At 45.5% G+C, this 17,542-nt stretch overlaps 1 protein-coding gene and 24 non-coding genes across 25 annotated transcripts in view; 9 read left to right on the top strand and 16 right to left on the bottom strand.

The window, feature by feature from the left end:
- The window catches only part of LOC147837713 (uncharacterized), a 977,861-nt gene that overhangs the window by 483,278 nt on the left and 477,041 nt on the right, over nucleotides 1–17,542 (top strand). The window lies entirely within an intron of this gene.
- On the bottom strand, nucleotides 335–407 carry trnaf-gaa (transfer RNA phenylalanine (anticodon GAA)). Its single transcript has one exon. It is a non-coding gene; the product is annotated as a tRNA-Phe (tRNA).
- On the bottom strand, nucleotides 496–569 carry trnai-aau (transfer RNA isoleucine (anticodon AAU)). The gene has a single exon. It is a non-coding gene; the product is annotated as a tRNA-Ile (tRNA).
- On the top strand, nucleotides 825–897 carry trnaa-agc (transfer RNA alanine (anticodon AGC)). The gene has a single exon. It is a non-coding gene; the product is annotated as a tRNA-Ala (tRNA).
- On the bottom strand, nucleotides 2,499–2,571 carry trnaf-gaa (transfer RNA phenylalanine (anticodon GAA)). The gene has a single exon. It is a non-coding gene; the product is annotated as a tRNA-Phe (tRNA).
- Nucleotides 2,660–2,733, bottom strand: trnai-aau (transfer RNA isoleucine (anticodon AAU)). Its single transcript has one exon. It is a non-coding gene; the product is annotated as a tRNA-Ile (tRNA).
- trnaa-agc (transfer RNA alanine (anticodon AGC)) lies at nucleotides 2,989–3,061 on the top strand. Its single transcript has one exon. It is a non-coding gene; the product is annotated as a tRNA-Ala (tRNA).
- Nucleotides 4,663–4,735, bottom strand: trnaf-gaa (transfer RNA phenylalanine (anticodon GAA)). Its single transcript has one exon. It is a non-coding gene; the product is annotated as a tRNA-Phe (tRNA).
- On the bottom strand, nucleotides 4,824–4,897 carry trnai-aau (transfer RNA isoleucine (anticodon AAU)). The gene has a single exon. It is a non-coding gene; the product is annotated as a tRNA-Ile (tRNA).
- On the top strand, nucleotides 5,153–5,225 carry trnaa-agc (transfer RNA alanine (anticodon AGC)). Its single transcript has one exon. It is a non-coding gene; the product is annotated as a tRNA-Ala (tRNA).
- Nucleotides 6,827–6,899, bottom strand: trnaf-gaa (transfer RNA phenylalanine (anticodon GAA)). Its single transcript has one exon. It is a non-coding gene; the product is annotated as a tRNA-Phe (tRNA).
- On the bottom strand, nucleotides 6,988–7,061 carry trnai-aau (transfer RNA isoleucine (anticodon AAU)). The gene has a single exon. It is a non-coding gene; the product is annotated as a tRNA-Ile (tRNA).
- On the top strand, nucleotides 7,317–7,389 carry trnaa-agc (transfer RNA alanine (anticodon AGC)). Its single transcript has one exon. It is a non-coding gene; the product is annotated as a tRNA-Ala (tRNA).
- Nucleotides 8,991–9,063, bottom strand: trnaf-gaa (transfer RNA phenylalanine (anticodon GAA)). The gene has a single exon. It is a non-coding gene; the product is annotated as a tRNA-Phe (tRNA).
- On the bottom strand, nucleotides 9,152–9,225 carry trnai-aau (transfer RNA isoleucine (anticodon AAU)). The gene has a single exon. It is a non-coding gene; the product is annotated as a tRNA-Ile (tRNA).
- On the top strand, nucleotides 9,481–9,553 carry trnaa-agc (transfer RNA alanine (anticodon AGC)). The gene has a single exon. It is a non-coding gene; the product is annotated as a tRNA-Ala (tRNA).
- trnaf-gaa (transfer RNA phenylalanine (anticodon GAA)) lies at nucleotides 11,155–11,227 on the bottom strand. Its single transcript has one exon. It is a non-coding gene; the product is annotated as a tRNA-Phe (tRNA).
- trnai-aau (transfer RNA isoleucine (anticodon AAU)) lies at nucleotides 11,316–11,389 on the bottom strand. Its single transcript has one exon. It is a non-coding gene; the product is annotated as a tRNA-Ile (tRNA).
- Nucleotides 11,645–11,717, top strand: trnaa-agc (transfer RNA alanine (anticodon AGC)). The gene has a single exon. It is a non-coding gene; the product is annotated as a tRNA-Ala (tRNA).
- On the bottom strand, nucleotides 13,319–13,391 carry trnaf-gaa (transfer RNA phenylalanine (anticodon GAA)). Its single transcript has one exon. It is a non-coding gene; the product is annotated as a tRNA-Phe (tRNA).
- Nucleotides 13,480–13,553, bottom strand: trnai-aau (transfer RNA isoleucine (anticodon AAU)). Its single transcript has one exon. It is a non-coding gene; the product is annotated as a tRNA-Ile (tRNA).
- Nucleotides 13,809–13,881, top strand: trnaa-agc (transfer RNA alanine (anticodon AGC)). Its single transcript has one exon. It is a non-coding gene; the product is annotated as a tRNA-Ala (tRNA).
- trnaf-gaa (transfer RNA phenylalanine (anticodon GAA)) lies at nucleotides 15,483–15,555 on the bottom strand. The gene has a single exon. It is a non-coding gene; the product is annotated as a tRNA-Phe (tRNA).
- Nucleotides 15,644–15,717, bottom strand: trnai-aau (transfer RNA isoleucine (anticodon AAU)). The gene has a single exon. It is a non-coding gene; the product is annotated as a tRNA-Ile (tRNA).
- On the top strand, nucleotides 15,973–16,045 carry trnaa-agc (transfer RNA alanine (anticodon AGC)). The gene has a single exon. It is a non-coding gene; the product is annotated as a tRNA-Ala (tRNA).

Consider the following 17,542-nt stretch of genomic DNA (forward strand, 5'->3'; position numbering starts at 1 on the left):
TGACCCTTTAAGACTTTATAGTGAAACTTCTCACGTCAGCTTTGCCGGTTCCTGTCTAGTGATTATCATTGCAACCCTTCAGAAGCCCTATCAAGTCACAGTTTTCTTTTAGTCAATGGCGTGTCCGCAGTGGGACATCAAAGCGCTAAACATATTGAAGATTGCTGTCGATTAGGCCATTGGAATCATCACCAGAAGCGACGTGACCGTCTGGGAGGAAGATGGCGTTTTGGTCAAGTGGAAGCAGGTGGACTTAAGTGTGAAGCAGCTAGGCTTTTTGAGTGACTTTCGGTTCCCTGACCCTCATGCCAAAAACTGAACGTCAACGCTGCTTTGCCGAAACCCGGGATTGAACCACGGACCTTTAGATCTTCAGTCTAACGCTCTCCCAACTGAGCTATTTCAGCTGTCTTGTCTCAACTGCTCTGCAGCATGGATTTTGGTGAGACCTAGCAGAGCTCTTGAATGCGTCTGAGGCACAGGAGGGTAAAAGTTTGGCCAGTACGGGTATCGAACCCGCGACCTTGGCGTTATTAGCACCACGCTCTAACCAGCTGAGCTAACCGGCCACTTTCTGCACACTAACATAGAAATCCAGGGCACTGCCAATGTGGAGTGATTTAGGGATAACTCGTCATTCGGCATGCAGGACTCCTCACACGTTCCCTGGAGCAGGACCGGGTAGGACCTTTTGAAAAAAGCATGCTATTCCAAGCAATTTGACGAATACATATCAAGCAGGGCAAAGGGGCCACCGCAGAGCAGATGTGGTCTTTTTTTTCTTTTTTGATTACGTCAAAAATAGCCAAATTTTTTTCCAGCGAGGGGAATTAGCTCAAATGGTAGAGCGCTCGCTTAGCATGCGAGAGGTAGCGGGATCGATGCCCGCATTCTCCACATGAATCTCCGCATCTGTTTTCATGCCTTTCACACTGGCTTTCATTGCATACCTGGTTGCACCTTAAAGGGCCATGAAACCCCCTCGTTTCAGCAGGGTGTTTTCACACCTCTACTTTGGAAAAAGTCAGAAAAGTGGGCGTGTCCAGCTCTGTTTAGGGGGGAGTGTCGGAGGAACTAAAGTGGGATGGTGTGGGAGTGTCTATTTGGGCACGCGCGAGTTTCAGTCAAAATACACACACATGAGAAAGTGATGGTGTTTAACCTACATGGACATCTGTAGTCGAATTATTTGCCAAATTATTAAATGTTGGACTTTAACAGCAGTTTGGCTCTTTCAATCAGGGAATTAATTCATGCCCCTCGCGACAAACGCGATATTTGATTCGAGGATCTGCTCTAAGCGTGTATTTTTTCATGCAATGTTTGATACCGCACGGCGAATGAGAGAAAAAAAAAACTCTGCATTTCCCGGAAACTTAGATGCTCTCGGCAGGTAGCGTCAGAAAGCCGCGTGTGTTATTCCGGTCACAAAATGCCGTGCTATGTTTGCACTCAGTGCAATAGTTAACTTAATTCGATACCAACAAACTGAATAAACAAAGAGCACTGGTCGCTCACTTACCAAATCTGTAGAGACAGGACAATCACCAGCAACTAGAGCCGCGTCTTTATGAAGAGGAGACTAACGTTACAAGCGAATCCGGATTTCAGCGTTTGCAGATGAGAACAGCTCTCAGGTAAACAATGTTCCTCCTTAGACACATAAGTTATTGTAGTCGAGCGTCGCGTACACTGTTAATCCACACGTGAACCAGCTGAGCTCTCACAGAGAGAAAATGAAAACGAAACTTAATGGCAGCAAACTATAAAACAACACTTCACGCTTGTTTTGCCAACACAACGTGGCGTCTCTGTGGCGTTAACACGGTGACGCTAATGAATATTAATGAAGTTGCACAATAGAGCGCGCTGATTGGTTTGACCCAAGCCTTACTCATGCATTAATGCATCACACTGTAAGACGTAATAAGATTCACTCTGGCACAGACGTCCAGTCTGCACGCTGGAATACACGCTATTATGTCATGACCGTGACGCAGCTTCAAAAATTCGTTTCAAACAGGAAGTACGAATTTGCTTGAAATAACGCAAAAACAACCAATTTACACTTTTTAGTGAAATATAGGTGTCCTAATAGTGTTTTTAGCAGTGTGGGACACATATACGACTGTCAACAGCTCAAAAAATGTGTTTTGGTGTTTCGTGACCCTTTAAGACTTTATAGTGAAACTTCTTACGTCAGCTTTGCCGGTTCCTGTCTAGTGATTATCATTGCAACCCTTCAGAAGCCCTATCAAGTCACAGTTTTCTTTTAGTCAATGGCGTGTCCGCAGTGGGACATCAAAGCGCTAAACATATTGAAGATTGCTGTCGATTAGGCCATTGGAATCATCACCAGAAGCGACGTGACCGTCTGGGAGGAAGATGGCGTTTTGGTCAAGTGGAAGCAGATGGACTTAAGTGTGAAGCAGCTAGGCTTTTTGAGTGACTTTCGGTTCCCTGACCCTCATGCCAAAAACTGAACGTCAACGCTGCTTTGCCGAAACCCGGGATTGAACCAGGGACCTTTAGATCTTCAGTCTAACGCTCTCCCAACTGAGCTATTTCGGCTGTCTTGTCTCCACTGCTCTGCAGCATGGATGTCGGTGGGACCTAGCAGAGCTCTTGAATGCGTCTGAGGCACAGGAGGGTAAGCGTTTGGCCAGTACGGGTATCGAACCCGCGACCTTGGCGTTATTAGCACCACGCTCTAACCAGCTGAGCTAACCGGCCACTTTCTGCAAACTAACATAGAAATCCAGGGCACTGCCAATGTGGAGTGATTTAGGGATAACTCGTCATTCGGCATGCAGGACTCCTCACACGTTCCCTGGAGCAGGACCGGGTAGGACCTTTTGAAAAAAGCATGCTATTCCAAGCAATTTGACGAATACATATCAAGCAGGGCAAAGGGGCCACCGCAGAGCAGATGTGGTCTTTTTTTTCTTTTTTGATTACGTCAAAAATAGCCAAATTTTTTTCAAGCGAGGGGAATTAGCTCAAATGGTAGAGCGCTCGCTTAGCATGCGAGAGGTAGCGGGATCGATGCCCGCATTCTCCACATGAATCTCCGCATCTGTTTTCATGCCTTTCACACTGGCTTTCATTGCATACCTGGTTGCACCTTAAAGGGCCATGAAACCCCCTCGTTTCAGCAGGGTGTTTTCACACCTCTACTTTGGAAAAAGTCAGAAAAGTGGGCGTGTCCAGCTCTGTTTAGGGGGGAGTGTCGGAGGAACTAAAGTGGGATGGTGTGGGAGTGTCTATTTGGGCACGCGCGAGTTTCAGTCAAAATACACACACATGAGAAAGTGATGGTGTTTAACCTACATGGACATCTGTAGTCGAATTATTTGCCAAATTTTTAAATGTTGGACTTTAACAGCAGTTTGGCTCTTTCAATCAGGGAATTAATTCATGCCCCTCGCGACAAACACGATATTTGATTCGAGGATCTGCTCTAAGCGTGTATTTTTTCATGCAATGTTTGATACCGCACGGCGAATGAGAGAAAAAAAAAACTCTGCATTTCCCGGAAACTTAGATGCTCTCGGCAGGTAGCGTCAGAAAGCCGCGTGTGTTATTCCGGTCACAAAATGCCGTGCTATGTTTGCACTCAGTGCAATAGTTAACTTAATTCGATACCAACAAACTGAATAAACAAAGAGCACTGGTCGCTCACTTACCAAATCTGTAGAGACAGGACAATCACCAGCAACTAGAGCCGCGTCTTTATGAAGAGGAGACTAACGTTACAAGCGAATCCGGATTTCAGCGTTTGCAGATGAGAACAGCTCTCAGGTAAACAATGTTCCTCCTTAGACACGTAAGTTATTGTTGTCGAGCGTCGCGTACACTGTTAATCCACACGTGAACCAGCTGAGCTCTCACAGAGAGAAAATGAAAACGAAACTTAATGGCAGCAAACTATTAAACAACACTTCACGCTTGTTTTGCCAACACAACGTGGCGTCTCTGTGGCGTTAACACGGTGACGCTAATGAATATTAATGAAGTTGCACAATAGAGCGCGCTGATTGGTTTGACCCAAGCCTTACTCATGCATTAATGCATCACACTGTAAGACGTAATAAGACTCACTCTGGCACAGACGTCCAGTCTGCACACTGAAATACACGCTATTATGTCATGACCGTGACGCAGCTTCAAAAATTCGTTTCAAACAGGAAGTACGAATTTGCTTGAAATAACGCAAAAACAACCAATTTACACTTTTTAGTGAAATATAGGTGTCCTAATAGTGTTTTTAGCAGTGTGGGACACATATACGACTGTCAACAGCTCAAAAAATGTGTTTTGGTGTTTCGTGACCCTTTAAGACTTTATAGTGAAACTTCTTACGTCAGCTTTGCCGGTTCCTGTCTAGTGATTATCATTGCAACCCTTCAGAAGCCCTATCAAGTCACAGTTTTCTTTTAGTCAATGGCGTGTCCGCAGTGGGACATCAAAGCGCTAAACATATTGAAGATTGCTGTCGATTAGGCCATTGGAATCATCACCAGAAGCGACGTGACCGTCTGGGAGGAAGATGGCGTTTTGGTCAAGTGGAAGCAGATGGACTTAAGTGTGAAGCAGCTAGGCTTTTTGAGTGACTTTCGGTTCCCTGACCCTCATGCCAAAAACTGAACGTCAACGCTGCTTTGCCGAAACCCGGGATTGAACCAGGGACCTTTAGATCTTCAGTCTAACGCTCTCCCAACTGAGCTATTTCGGCTGTCTTGTCTCCACTGCTCTGCAGCATGGATGTCGGTGAGACCTAGCAGAGCTCTTGAATGCGTCTGAGGCACAGGAGGGTAAAAGTTTGGCCAGTACGGGTATCGAACCCACGACCTTGGCGTTATTAGCACCACGCTCTAACCAGCTGAGCTAACCGGCCACTTTCTGCACACTAACATAGAAATCCAGGGCACTGCCAATGTGGAGTGATTTAGGGATAACTCGTCATTCGGCATGCAGGACTCCTCACACGTTCCCTGGAGCAGGACCGGGTAGGACCTTTTGAAAAAAGCATGCTATTCCAAGCAATTTGACGAATACATATCAAGCAGGGCAAAGGGGCCACCGCAGAGCAGATGTGGTCTTTTTTTTCTTTTTTGATTACGTCAAAAATAGCCAAATTTTTTTCCAGCGAGGGGAATTAGCTCAAATGGTAGAGCGCTCGCTTAGCATGCGAGAGGTAGCGGGATCGATGCCCGCATTCTCCACATGAATCTCCGCATCTGTTTTCATGCCTTTCACACTGGCTTTCATTGCATACCTGGTTGCACCTTAAAGGGCCATGAAACCCCCTCGTTTCAGCAGGGTGTTTTCACACCTCTACTTTGGAAAAAGTCAGAAAAGTAGGCGTGTCCAGCTCTGTTTAGGGGGGAGTGTCGGAGGAACTAAAGTGGGATGGTGTGGGAGTGTCTATTTGGGCACGCGCGAGTTTCAGTCAAAATACACACACATGAGAAAGTGATGGTGTTTAACCTACATGGACATCTGTAGTCGAATTATTTGCCAAATTATTAAATGTTGGACTTTAACAGCAGTTTGGCTCTTTCAATCAGGGAATTAATTCATGCCCCTCGCGACAAACGCGATATTTGATTCGAGGATCTGCTCTAAGCGTGTATTTTTTCATGCAATGTTTGATACCGCACGGCGAATGAGAGAAAAAAAAAACTCTGCATTTCCCGGAAACTTAGATGCTCTCGGCAGGTAGCGTCAGAAAGCCGCGTGTGTTATTCCGGTCACAAAATGTCGTGCTATGTTTGCACTCAGTGCAATAGTTAACTTAATTCGATACCAACAAACTGAATAAACAAAGAGCACTGGTCGCTCACTTACCAAATCTGTAGAGACAGGACAATCACCAGCAACTAGAGCCGCGTCTTTATGAAGAGGAGACTAACGTTACAAGCGAATCCGGATTTCAGCGTTTGCAGATGAGAACAGCTCTCAGGTAAACAATGTTCCTCCTTAGACACGTAAGTTATTGTTGTCGAGCGTCGCGTACACTGTTAATCCACACGTGAACCAGCTGAGCTCTCACAGAGAGAAAATGAAAACGAAACTTAATGGCAGCAAACTATTAAACAACACTTCACGCTTGTTTTGCCAACACAACGTGGCGTCTCTGTGGCGTTAACACGGTGACGCTAATGAATATTAATGAAGTTGCACAATAGAGCGCGCTGATTGGTTTGACCCAAGCCTTACTCATGCATTAATGCATCACACTGTAAGACGTAATAAGACTCACTCTGGCACAGACGTCCAGTCTGCACGCTGGAATACACGCTATTATGTCATGACCGTGACGCAGCTTCAAAAATTCGTTTCAAACAGGAAGTACGAATTTGCTTGAAATAACGCAATAACAACCAATTTACACTTTTTAGTGAAATATAGGTGTCCTAATAGTGTTTTTAGCAGTGTGGGACACATATACGACTGTCAACAGCTCAAAAAATGTGTTTTGGTGTTTCGTGACCCTTTAAGACTTTATAGTGAAACTTCTTACGTCAGCTTTGCCGGTTCCTGTCTAGTGATTATCATTGCAACCCTTCAGAAGCCCTATCAAGTCACAGTTTTCTTTTAGTCAATGGCGTGTCCGCAGTGGGACATCAAAGCGCTAAACATATTGAAGATTGCTGTCGATTAGGCCATTGGAATCATCACCAGAAGCGACGTGACCGTCTGGGAGGAAGATGGCGTTTTGGTCAAGTGGAAGCAGGTGGACTTAAGTGTGAAGCAGCTAGGCTTTTTGAGTGACTTTCGGTTCCCTCACCCTCATGCCAAAAACTGAACGTCAACGCTGCTTTGCCGAAACCCGGGATTGAACCAGGGACCTTTAGATCTTCAGTCTAACGCTCTCCCAACTGAGCTATTTCGGCTGTCTTGTCTCAACTGCTCTGCAGCATGGATGTCGGTGAGACCTAGCAGAGCTCTTGAATGCGTCTGAGGCACAGGAGGGTAAAAGTTTGGCCAGTACGGGTATCGAACCCGCGACCTTGGCGTTATTAGCACCACGCTCTAACCAGCTGAGCTAACCGGCCACTTTCTGCACACTAACATAGAAATCCAGGGCACTGCCAATGTGGAGTGATTTAGGGATAACTCGTCATTCGGCATGCAGGACTCCTCACACGTTCCCTGGAGCAGGACCGGGTAGGACCTTTTGAAAAAAGCATGCTATTCCAAGCAATTTGACGAATACATATCAAGCAGGGCAAAGGGGCCACCGCAGAGCAGATGTGGTCTTTTTTTTCTTTTTTGATTACGTCAAAAATAGCCAAATTTTTTTCCAGCGAGGGGAATTAGCTCAAATGGTAGAGCGCTCGCTTAGCATGCGAGAGGTAGCGGGATCGATGCCCGCATTCTCCATATGAATCTCCGCATCTGTTTTCATGCCTTTCACACTGGCTTTCATTGCATACCTGGTTGCACCTTAAAGGGCCATGAAACCCCCTCGTTTCAGCAGGGTGTTTTCACACCTCTACTTTGGAAAAAGTCAGAAAAGTGGGCGTGTCCAGCTCTGTTTAGGGGGGAGTGTCGGAGGAACTAAAGTGGGATGGTGTGGGAGTGTCTATTTGGGCACGCGCGAGTTTCAGTCAAAATACACACACATGAGAAAGTGATGGTGTTTAACCTACATGGACATCTGTAGTCGAATTATTTGCCAAATTATTAAATGTTGGACTTTAACAGCAGTTCGGCTCTTTCAATCAGGGAATTAATTCATGCCCCTCGCGACAAACGCGATATTTGATTCGAGGATCTGCTCTAAGCGTGCATTTTTTCATGCAATGTTTGATACCGCACGGCGAATGAGAGAAAAAAAAAACTCTGCATTTCCCGGAAACTTAGATGCTCTCGGCAGGTAGCGTCAGAAAGCCGCGTGTGTTATTCCGGTCACAAAATGCCGTGCTATGTTTGCACTCAGTGCAATAGTTAACTTAATTCGATACCAACAAACTGAATAAACAAAGAGCACTGGTCGCTCACTTACCAAATCTGTAGAGACAGGACAATCACCAGCAACTAGAGCCGCGTCTTTATGAAGAGGAGACTAACGTTACAAGCGAATCCGGATTTCAGCGTTTGCAGATGAGAACAGCTCTCAGGTAAACAATGTTCCTCCTTAGACACGTAAGTTATTGTTGTCGAGCGTCGCGTACACTGTTAATCCACACGTGAACCAGCTGAGCTCTCACAGAGAGAAAATGAAAACGAAACTTAATGGCAGCAAACTATTAAACAACACTTCACGCTTGTTTTGCCAACACAACGTGGCGTCTCTGTGGCGTTAACACGGTGACGCTAATGAATATTAATGAAGTTGCACAATAGAGCGCGCTGATTGGTTTGACCCAAGCCTTACTCATGCATTAATGCATCACACTGTAAGACGTAATAAGACTCACTCTGGCACAGACGTCCAGTCTGCACGCTGGAATACACGCTATTATGTCATGACCGTGACGCAGCTTCAAAAATTCGTTTCAAACAGGAAGTACGAATTTGCTTGAAATAACGCAATAACAACCAATTTACACTTTTTAGTGAAATATAGGTGTCCTAATAGTGTTTTTAGCAGTGTGGGACACATATACGACTGTCAACAGCTCAAAAAATGTGTTTTGGTGTTTCGTGACCCTTTAAGACTTTATAGTGAAACTTCTTACGTCAGCTTTGCCGGTTCCTGTCTAGTGATTATCATTGCAACCCTTCAGAAGCCCTATCAAGTCACAGTTTTCTTTTAGTCAATGGCGTGTCCGCAGTGGGACATCAAAGCGCTAAACATATTGAAGATTGCTGTCGATTAGGCCATTGGAATCATCACCAGAAGCGACGTGACCGTCTGGGAGGAAGATGGCGTTTTGGTCAAGTGGAAGCAGGTGGACTTAAGTGTGAAGCAGCTAGGCTTTTTGAGTGACTTTCGGTTCCCTCACCCTCATGCCAAAAACTGAACGTCAACGCTGCTTTGCCGAAACCCGGGATTGAACCAGGGACCTTTAGATCTTCAGTCTAACGCTCTCCCAACTGAGCTATTTCGGCTGTCTTGTCTCAACTGCTCTGCAGCATGGATGTCGGTGAGACCTAGCAGAGCTCTTGAATGCGTCTGAGGCACAGGAGGGTAAAAGTTTGGCCAGTACGGGTATCGAACCCGCGACCTTGGCGTTATTAGCACCACGCTCTAACCAGCTGAGCTAACCGGCCACTTTCTGCACACTAACATAGAAATCCAGGGCACTGCCAATGTGGAGTGATTTAGGGATAACTCGTCATTCGGCATGCAGGACTCCTCACACGTTCCCTGGAGCAGGACCGGGTAGGACCTTTTGAAAAAAGCATGCTATTCCAAGCAATTTGACGAATACATATCAAGCAGGGCAAAGGGGCCACCGCAGAGCAGATGTGGTCTTTTTTTTCTTTTTTGATTACGTCAAAAATAGCCAAATTTTTTTCCAGCGAGGGGAATTAGCTCAAATGGTAGAGCGCTCGCTTAGCATGCGAGAGGTAGCGGGATCGATGCCCGCATTCTCCATATGAATCTCCGCATCTGTTTTCATGCCTTTCACACTGGCTTTCATTGCATACCTGGTTGCACCTTAAAGGGCCATGAAACCCCCTCGTTTCAGCAGGGTGTTTTCACACCTCTACTTTGGAAAAAGTCAGAAAAGTGGGCGTGTCCAGCTCTGTTTAGGGGGGAGTGTCGGAGGAACTAAAGTGGGATGGTGTGGGAGTGTCTATTTGGGCACGCGCGAGTTTCAGTCAAAATACACACACATGAGAAAGTGATGGTGTTTAACCTACATGGACATCTGTAGTCGAATTATTTGCCAAATTATTAAATGTTGGACTTTAACAGCAGTTCGGCTCTTTCAATCAGGGAATTAATTCATGCCCCTCGCGACAAACGCGATATTTGATTCGAGGATCTGCTCTAAGCGTGCATTTTTTCATGCAATGTTTGATACCGCACGGCGAATGAGAGAAAAAAAAAACTCTGCATTTCCCGGAAACTTAGATGCTCTCGGCAGGTAGCGTCAGAAAGCCGCGTGTGTTATTCCGGTCACAAAATGCCGTGCTATGTTTGCACTCAGTGCAATAGTTAACTTAATTCGATACCAACAAACTGAATAAACAAAGAGCACTGGTCGCTCACTTACCAAATCTGTAGAGACAGGACAATCACCAGCAACTAGAGCCGCGTCTTTATGAAGAGGAGACTAACGTTACAAGCGAATCCGGATTTCAGCGTTTGCAGATGAGAACAGCTCTCAGGTAAACAATGTTCCTCCTTAGACACGTAAGTTATTGTTGTCGAGCGTCGCGTACACTGTTAATCCACACGTGAACCAGCTGAGCTCTCACAGAGAGAAAATGAAAACGAAACTTAATGGCAGCAAACTATAAAACAACACTTCACGCTTGTTTTGCCAACACAACGTGGCGTCTCTGTGGGGTTAACACGGTGACGCTAATGAATATTAATGAAGTTGCACAATAGAGCGCGCTGATTGGTTTGACCCAAGCCTTACTCATGCATTAATGCATCACACTGTAAGACGTAATAAGACTCACTCTGGCACAGACGTCCAGACTGCACGCTGGAATACACGCTATTATGTCATGACCGTGACGCAGCTTCAAAAATTCGTTTCAAACAGGAAGTACGAATTTGCTTGAAATAACGCAAAAACAACCAATTTACACTTTTTAGTGAAATATAGGTGTCCTAATAGTGTTTTTAGCAGTGTGGGACACATATACGACTGTCAACAGCTCAAAAAATGTGTTTTGGTGTTTCGTGACCCTTTAAGACTTTATAGTGAAACTTCTTACGTCTGCTTTGCCGGTTCCTGTCTAGTGATTATCATTGCAACCCTTCAGAAGCCCTATCAAGTCACAGTTTTCTTTTAGTCAATGGCGTGTCCGCAGTGGGACATCAAAGCGCTAAACATATTGAAGATTGCTGTCGATTAGGCCATTGGAATCATCACCAGAAGCGACGTGACCGTCTGGGAGGAAGATGGCGTTTTGGTCAAGTGGAAGCAGGTGGACTTAAGTGTGAAGCAGCTAGGCTTTTTGAGTGACTTTCGGTTCCCTGACCCTCATGCCAAAAACTGAACGTCAACGCTGCTTTGCCGAAACCCGGGATTGAACCAGGGACCTTTAGATCTTCAGTCTAACGCTCTCCCAACTGAGCTATTTCGGCTGTCTTGTCTCAACTGCTCTGCAGCATGGATGTCGGTGAGACCTAGCAGAGCTCTTGAATGCGTCTGAGGCACAGGAGGGTTAAAGTTTGGCCAGTACGGGTATCGAACCCGCGACCTTGGCGTTATTAGCACCACGCTCTAACCAGCTGAGCTAACCGGCCACTTTCTGCACACTAACATAGAAATCCAGGGCACTGCCAATGTGGAGTGATTTAGGGATAACTCGTCATTCGGCATGCAGGACTCCTCACACGTTCCCTGGAGCAGGACCGGGTAGGACCTTTTGAAAAAAGCATGCTATTCCAAGCAATTTGACGAATACATATCAAGCAGGGCAAAGGGGCCACCGCAGAGCAGATGTGGTCTTTTTTTTCTTTTTTGATTACGTCAAAAATAGCCAAATATTTTTCCAGCGAGGGGAATTAGCTCAAATGGTAGAGCGCTCGCTTAGCATGCGAGAGGTAGCGGGATCGATGCCCGCATTCTCCACATGAATCTCCGCATCTGTTTTCATGCCTTTCACACTGGCTTTCATTGCATACCTGGTTGCACCTTAAAGGGCCATGAAACCCCCTCGTTTCAGCAGGGTGTTTTCACACCTCTACTTTGGAAAAAGTCAGAAAAGTGGGCGTGTCCAGCTCTGTTTAGGGGGGAGTGTCGGAGGAACTAAAGTGGGATGGTGTGGGAGTGTCTATTTGGGCACGCGCGAGTTTCAGTCAAAATACACACACATGAGAAAGTGATGGTGTTTAACCTACATGGACATCTGTAGTCGAATTATTTGCCAAATTATTAAATGTTGGACTTTAACAGCAGTTTGGCTCTTTCAATCAGGGAATTAATTCATGCCCCTCGCGACAAACGCGATATTTGATTCGAGGATCTGCTCTAAGCGTGTATTTTTTCATGCAATGTTTGATACCGCACGGCGAATGAGAGAAAAAAAAAACTCTGCATTTCCCGGAAACTTAGATGCTCTCGACAGGTAGCGTCAGAAAGCCGCGTGTGTTATTCCGGTCACAAAATGCCGTGCTATGTTTGCACTCAGTGCAATAGTTAACTTAATTCGATACCAACAAACTGAATAAACAAAGAGCACTGGTCGCTCACTTACCAAATCTGTAGAGACAGGACAATCACCAGCAACTAGAGCCGCGTCTTTATGAAGAGGAGACTAACGTTACAAGCGAATCCGGATTTCAGCGTTTGCAGATGAGAACAGCTCTCAGGTAAACAATGTTCCTCCTTAGACACGTAAGTTATTGTTGTCGAGCGTCGCGTACACTGTTAATCCACACGTGAACCAGCTGAGCTCTCACAGAGAGAAAATGAAAACGAAACTTAATGGCAGCAAACTATTAAACAACACTTCACGCTTGTTTTGCCAACACAACGTGGCGTCTCTGTGGCGTTAACACGGTGACGCTAATGAATATTAATGAAGTTGCACAATAGAGCGCGCTGATTGGTTTGACCCAAGCCTTACTCATGCATTAATGCATCACACTGTAAGACGTAATAAGACTCACTCTGGCACAGACGTCCAGTCTGCACGCTGGAATACACGCTATTATGTCATGACCGTGACGCAGCTTCAAAAATTCGTTTCAAACAGGAAGTACGAATTTGCTTGAAATAACGCAATAACAACCAATTTACACTTTTTAGTGAAATATAGGTGTCCTAATAGTGTTTTTAGCAGTGTGGGACACATATACGACTGTCAACAGCTCAAAAAATGTGTTTTGGTGTTTCGTGACCCTTTAAGACTTTATAGTGAAACTTCTTACGTCAGCTTTGCCGGTTCCTGTCTAGTGATTATCATTGCAACCCTTCAGAAGCCCTATCAAGTCACAGTTTTCTTTTAGTCAATGGCGTGTCCGCAGTGGGACATCAAAGCGCTAAACATATTGAAGATTGCTGTCGATTAGGCCATTGGAATCATCACCAGAAGCGACGTGACCGTCTGGGAGGAAGATGGCGTTTTGGTCAAGTGGAAGCAGGTGGACTTAAGTGTGAAGCAGCTAGGCTTTTTGAGTGACTTTCGGTTCCCTGACCCTCATGCCAAAAACTGAACGTCAACACTGCTTTGCCGAAACCCGGGATTGAACCAGGGACCTTTAGATCTTCAGTCTAACGCTCGCCCAACTGAGCTATTTCGGCTGTCTTGTCTCAACTGCTCTGCAGCATGGATGTCGGTGAGACCTAGCAGAGCTCTTGAATGCGTCTGAGGCACAGGAGGGTAAAAGTTTGGCCAGTACGGGTATCGAACCCGCGACCTTGGCGTTATTAGCACCACGCTCTAACCAGCTGAGCTAACCGGCCACTTTCTGCACACTAACATAGAAATCCAGGGCACTGCCAATGTGGAGTGATTTAGGGATAACACGTCATTCGGCATGCAGGACTCCTCACACGTTCCCTGGAGCAGGACCGGGTAGGACCTTTTAAAAAAAGCATGCTATTCCAAGCAATTTGACGAATACATATCAAGCAGGGCAAAGGGGCCACCGCAGAGCAGATGTGGTCTTTTTTTTCTTTTTTGATTACGTCAAAAATAGCCAAATTTTTTTCCAGCGAGGGGAATTAGCTCAAATGGTAGAGCGCTCGCTTAGCATGCGAGAGGTAGCGGGATCGATGCCCGCATTCTCCACATGAATCTCCGCATCTGTTTTCATGCCTTTCACACTGGCTTTCATTGCATACCTGGTTGCACCTTAAAGGGCCATGAAACCCCCTCGTTTCAGCAGGGTGTTTTCACACCTCTACTTTGGAAAAAGTCAGAAAAGTGGGCGTGTCCAGCTCTGTTTAGGGGGGAGTGTCGGAGGAACTAAAGTGGGATGGTGTGGGAGTGTCTATTTGGGCACGCGCGAGTTTCAGTCAAAATACACACACATGAGAAAGTGATGGTGTTTAACCTACATGGACATCTGTAGTCGAATTATTTGCCAAATTATTAAATGTTGGACTTTAACAGCAGTTTGGCTCTTTCATTCAGGGAATTAATTCATGCCCCTCGCGACAAACGCGATATTTGATTCGAGGATCTGCTCTAAGCGTGTATTTTTTCATGCAATGTTTGATACCGCACGGCGAATGAGAGAAAAAAAAAACTCTGCATTTCCCGGAAACTTAGATGCTCTCGGCAGGTAGCGTCAGAAAGCCGCGTGTGTTATTCCGGTCACAAAATGCCGTGCTATGTTTGCACTCAGTGCAATAGTTAACTTAATTCGATACCAACAAACTGAATAAACAAAGAGCACTGGTCGCTCACTTACCAAATCTGTAGAGACAGGACAATCACCAGCAACTAGAGCCGCGTCTTTATGAAGAGGAGACTAACGTTACAAGCGAATCCGGATTTCAGCGTTTGCAGATGAGAACAGCTCTCAGGTAAACAATGTTCCTCCTTAGACACTTAAGTTATTGTTGTCGAGCGTCGCGTACACTGTTAATCCACACGTGAACCAGCTGAGCTCTCACAGAGAGAAAATGAAAACGAAACTTAATGGCAGCAAACTATTAAACAACACTTCACGCTTGTTTTGCCAACACAACGTGGCGTCTCTGTGGCGTTAACACGGTGACGCTAATGAATATTAATGAAGTTGCACAATAGAGCGCGCTGATTGGTTTGACCCAAGCCTTACTCATGCATTAATGCATCACACTGTAAGACGTAATAAGACTCACTCTGGCACAGACGTCCAGTCTGCACGCTGGAATACACGCTATTATGTCATGACCGTGACGCAGCTTCAAAAATTCGTTTCAAACAGGAAGTACGAATTTGCTTGAAATAACGCAATAACAACCAATTTACACTTTTTAGTGAAATATAGGTGTCCTAATAGTGTTTTTAGCAGTGTGGGACACATATACGACTGTCAACAGCTCAAAAAATGTGTTTTGGTGTTTCGTGACCCTTTAAGACTTTATAGTGAAACTTCTTACGTCAGCTTTGCCGGTTCCTGTCTAGTGATTATCATTGCAACCCTTCAGAAGCCCTATCAAGTCACAGTTTTCTTTTAGTCAATGGCGTGTCCGCAGTGGGACATCAAAGCGCTAAACATATTGAAGATTGCTGTCGATTAGGCCATTGGAATCATCACCAGAAGCGACGTGACCGTCTGGGAGGAAGATGGCGTTTTGGTCAAGTGGAAGCAGGTGGACTTAAGTGTGAAGCAGCTAGGCTTTTTGAGTGACTTTCGGTTCCCTGACCCTCATGCCAAAAACTGAACGTCAACACTGCTTTGCCGAAACCCGGGATTGAACCAGGGACCTTTAGATCTTCAGTCTAACGCTCGCCCAACTGAGCTATTTCGGCTGTCTTGTCTCAACTGCTCTGCAGCATGGATGTCGGTGAGACCTAGCAGAGCTCTTGAATGCGTCTGAGGCACAGGAGGGTAAAAGTTTGGCCAGTACGGGTATCGAACCCGCGACCTTGGCGTTATTAGCACCACGCTCTAACCAGCTGAGCTAACCGGCCACTTTCTGCACACTAACATAGAAATCCAGGGCACTGCCAATGTGGAGTGATTTAGGGATAACTCGTCATTCGGCATGCAGGACTCCTCACACGTTCCCTGGAGCAGGACCGGGTAGGACCTTTTAAAAAAAGCATGCTATTCCAAGCAATTTGACGAATACATATCAAGCAGGGCAAAGGGGCCACCGCAGAGCAGATGTGGTCTTTTTTTTCTTTTTTGATTACGTCAAAAATAGCCAAATTTTTTTCCAGCGAGGGGAATTAGCTCAAATGGTAGAGCGCTCGCTTAGCATGCGAGAGGTAGCGGGATCGATGCCCGCATTCTCCACATGAATCTCTGCATCTGTTTTCATGCCTTTCACACTGGCTTTCATTGCATACCTGGTTGCACCTTAAAGGGCCATGAAACCCCCTCGTTTCAGCAGGGTGTTTTCACACCTCTACTTTGGAAAAAGTCAGAAAAGTGGGCGTGTCCAGCTCTGTTTAGGGGGGAGTGTCGGAGGAACTAAAGTGGGATGGTGTGGGAGTGTCTATTTGGGCACGCGCGAGTTTCAGTCAAAATACACACACATGAGAAAGTGATGGTGTTTAACCTACATGGACATCTGTAGTCGAATTATTTGCCAAATTATTAAATGTTGGACTTTAACAGCAGTTTGGCTCTTTCATTCAGGGAATTAATTCATGCCCCTCGCGACAAACGCGATATTTGATTCGAGGATCTGCTCTAAGCGTGTATTTTTTCATGCAATGTTTGATACCGCACGGCGAATGAGAGAAAAAAAAAACTCTGCATTTCCCGGAAACTTAGATGCTCTCGGCAGGTAGCGTCAGAAAGCCGCGTGTGTTATTCCGGTCACAAAATGCCGTGCTATGTTTGCACTCAGTGCAATAGTTAACTTAATTCGATACCAACAAACTGAATAAACAAAGAGCACTGGTCGCTCACTTACCAAATCTGTAGAGACAGGACAATCACCAGCAACTAGAGCCGCGTCTTTATGAAGAGGAGACTAACGTTACAAGCGAATCCGGATTTCAGCGTTTGCAGATGAGAACAGCTCTCAGGTAAACAATGTTCCTCCTTAGACACTTAAGTTATTGTTGTCGAGCGTCGCGTACACTGTTAATCCACACGTGAACCAGCTGAGCTCTCACAGAGAGAAAATGAAAACGAAACTTAATGGCAGCAAACTATTAAACAACACTTCACGCTTGTTTTGCCAACACAACGTGGCGTCTCTGTGGCGTTAACACGGTGACGCTAATGAATATTAATGAAGTTGCACAATAGAGCGCGCTGATTGGTTTGACCCAAGCCTTACTCATGCATTAATGCATCACACTGTAAGACGTAATAAGACTCACTCTGGCACAGACGTCCAGTCTGCACGCTGGAATACACGCTATTATGTCATGACCGTGACGCAGCTTCAAAAATTCGTTTCAAACAGGAAGTACGAATTTGCTTGAAATAACGCAATAACAACCAATTTACACTTTTTAGTGAAATATAGGTGTCCTAATAGTGTTTTTAGCAGTGTGGGACACATATACGACTGTCAACAGCTCAAAAAATGTGTTTTGGTGTTTCGTGACCCTTTAAGACTTTATAGTGAAACTTCTTACGTCAGCTTTGCCGGTTCCTGTCTAGTGATTATCATTGCAACCCTTCAGAAGCCCTATCAAGTCACAGTTTTCTTTTAGTCAATGGCGTGTCCGCAGTGGGACATCAAAGCGCTAAACATATTGAAGATTGCTGTCGATTAGGCCATTGGAATCATCACCAGAAGCGACGTGACCGTCTGGGAGGAAGATGGCGTTT

This window comes from Danio rerio, chromosome 25 (assembly GCF_052040795.2).
Source record: "Danio rerio strain M-AB ecotype USA chromosome 25, GRCz13ab, whole genome shotgun sequence".
Taxonomy (NCBI): Eukaryota; Metazoa; Chordata; class Actinopteri; order Cypriniformes; family Danionidae; genus Danio; species Danio rerio.